The sequence below is a fragment of the Mesocricetus auratus genome, unplaced genomic scaffold, assembly GCF_017639785.1.
Source record: "Mesocricetus auratus isolate SY011 unplaced genomic scaffold, BCM_Maur_2.0 Super-Scaffold_100007, whole genome shotgun sequence".
NCBI lineage: Eukaryota > Metazoa > Chordata > Mammalia > Rodentia > Cricetidae > Mesocricetus > Mesocricetus auratus.
The window spans coordinates 92,659,529-92,662,579 of NW_024429191.1; the positions used below are offsets into that span (position 1 = coordinate 92,659,529).

At 44.5% G+C, this 3,051-nt stretch overlaps 1 non-coding gene across 1 annotated transcript; it reads left to right on the plus strand.

Moving 5' to 3' along the window:
* The first annotated feature begins 545 nt into the window (after window positions 1–545).
* On the plus strand, window positions 546–679 carry LOC121141638. Its single transcript, XR_005878605.1, has one exon. It is a non-coding gene; the product is annotated as a small nucleolar RNA SNORA70 (small nucleolar RNA).
* Window positions 680–3,051: the final 2,372 nt, after the last annotated feature.

Here is a 3,051-nt window from a genome sequence, read left to right on the forward strand (position 1 = left end):
AGTGACTTTTTGGGAAGTATTAGTAATAACTATCCCAAAATAGAGAGAATCAAATTCATAAAGAAAACAATTTGGATTCTTCCACGTATCGTGAGGCAAACACCTATTTCTGGAGCTCTTACCTTCTATACGGATGCAAACAAATCAGGTAAGGCAGGGTATATCAGGAAATATAAGTAAAGTAGTTCAAAGCCCTTACAACTCCATACAAAAGGCAGAGTTATATGCCATTCTCATGGTACTTAAAGACTTTACAGAGCCTCTCAATATAGTCACAGATTCTCAGTATGCAGAAAGAGTTGTCTTGCACATTGAGACTGCAGAATTTGTTCCTGATAATACAGAATTAACCTCATTGTTTTTACAATTGCAGGAAATCATCAGAAACAGGACTCATCCTATATATATAACACACATCAGATCCCATACAGGTCTGCCAGGTCCTCTGGCACAAGGCAAATAACAGGACTTCCCCAACAAAGACTCTCAGGGCAAGCAGCTTCCATACATGAAGATGAAGGAGACTTGAAAGCTGCAGCCCGTGTCTGCAGCCAATTAGGCCCCCAGGTTCCTTTCTTCATGGGGGCCTGGTATGCAATGGCTGCAAACCACAGCCTCCTTGGTAGTGTGGACAGTCTGTTGCCTATCTGAGCTGTCCTAAGGGATTTTGGAGACAGTTTTCCAGTAGATATTCATCTCTCTGTCACAGTGCTGTCCCCAGTTGAGATTCCAGACAGGTGTTCAGTGTGTCTTTGGGGAAGCTGCAGGGCACAGTGACTAGACCAGGCCATCATGTCCATCCGTACCAACCTGTGGAATAAGGAACTTATGTTTGAGACCTTCTTGTAGAGCCAAGTTCAAGTTCCCTGGCCGTTAGAAAACCCAGATCTCAGAGAAGTGGGGCTTCACCGAGTTTAACGTAGATCAGTTGTGAACTTGGGAGCTCAGAAGCAATTTGTCCCCATAACCATGGGGTGAAATATATCCCTAATCATGATCCCCTGGACAGGTGGCAGCCCTGCACTTCTGAGGGCTTCCACGTGCTTCATCCTACAAGCCACCAAGTCATTTCAGTAATAAATTTCACATCTAGTCTGCCTAAAGAAACAAAACAAAAGAATAGTGCATGATTCTCTAAGGAGGCAGGTGTGGTAAAAATGCATCTGAAATCCCATCATTCAGGATGCTGCAGTTGGAGGATTTCTGTTTTTGAGGTTGGCCTGGAACACATAATGAGATTTATTAATTTTATTTTATGTGTGAGTGTTTTGCCTGTGTGTATGTCTGTAGAGTGTCACCTGCTTTCTTAGTGTCTGCAGAGGTCAGAAGAGGGCATTGGATCCCCTATAACTGAAATTACAGATGGTTGGGAGCCACCACTCGGGTGCTGGAAACTGAACCCAGGTCCTCTGCAAGAGCAACAAGTGTTCTTAACCACTGAGCCATCTCTCCAGCCCCAATGAGACTCTGTGTGTGTGTGTGTGTGTGTGTGTGTGTGTGTGTGTAATATACATGCTATAAGGTGTAACTGTGGCAGAGTACTTTTTTAGAATGTGTGATATTCTGAAGAGGGAAAGAAGGAAGGAATGGGCTGTGTGGGAATCATTCCTGATGTTGTCAACATAAAAGCTTCATTAGTCTGGCCTGGTCTGAAGGTCAAAGGCGGAGAGGCCTGAACCACAAGAATTAGAGCTAGGAGTTAGACTCAGCCATCGGTGGAGGACAAAGGACTGGGTGGGATCTCCTTTGGTACTAAAGGGGAGAGTGGGTTTGAGATGACTCCACTGGTAAGAAGAGCTCCCACATAAACAAGAGGACCTACGTGTAGACCACATATAAAAATCCAGCATGGAACTGCACACCTACCGCCTCATATCTGGAGAGGCAGAGAGAGGGAGCGCTTGCAGCTGGTTGGTTACCCGGTCTAGTCAAATTGTTGACTTCAGGTTCAGTGAGAGACCCTGTCTCAGAAAGGAAGGTAGAGAGAAATTAAAAGGGGGCATTTAACAATAACTTCTGGTGCGCACACACACACACACACACACACACAGGAACAAATAAATAAATGGATAATTTTTTGTTGTTTGAGACAGGGATTCTCTGTATTGTTTTGGAGGCTGACCTGGAACTCTGCTATGTAGATCAGGTTGGCCTCAAACTCACAGAGATCCACCTGCCTCTGCCTCCTGAGTGCTGGGATTAAAGGTGTGCGCCACCAACACCTGGCATAAATGGATAAAATTTTAACGAGCTTGTCCATATATAGGTAGTTGATAAAGAGTGTCACCATTGTCTTCCTTGTTGGGAACTAGACATGTTCTAGCTTAGTGAGTTCAAACAGCTCTGAGTAGGATTTTATTTTGTTGGGATTTTTTTCATTTATTATTAGTGTGTACATGTGTGTGCACAATCTTTGTGTGTGCATGCATGTGTCATGGCTCGCTACCTCTCCCCCTTTTTAAAAATATGAATGTTGGATACTGGACTATGTTTCTGAGGTTGCAGACCTGCTTTCAGTTGGGGTAATTAGATATGTGTTTGTTTGGCGGGACACTGGACACATGTCACCCCTCTTAGCTCCCTGTGTATGCACACAAGTAATTTACACATGACAGCAAATAGCCCTGTTTGTCCCATAAACAGGTGCCCTTAGAACAGTAACTGGGTTAAGTTCACCAAGTCCATCTGATGTAAGATCTTGTTTGGAAGGCAGCTGTGCTCACCACTCTTCCACCAATGCAGGGAAGATGTCATCGTGAAGTCAGCAAGATGGTCCATTAAGTAACAGGTAGCCTGAGGTCAGTACCGACTACCATGGTAGAAAGAGAAAATCGACTCACCCAAGTTGTCCTTTGACCTTCCCACATGCTATGGGTGCTTGTACAACTCTCTCTGTCTTTCTCTCTGTGTCTGTCTCTCTCTGTCTCTCTCGTGTGTGCACAAACACACAAACAAACAAAACCAAACCTCAAAGAACTACTGCATTCTGCCCCACAGAGATGGACCCCGACATCCAAGGGAGAATATAGGAAGGGACCCTTGGGTTTTATA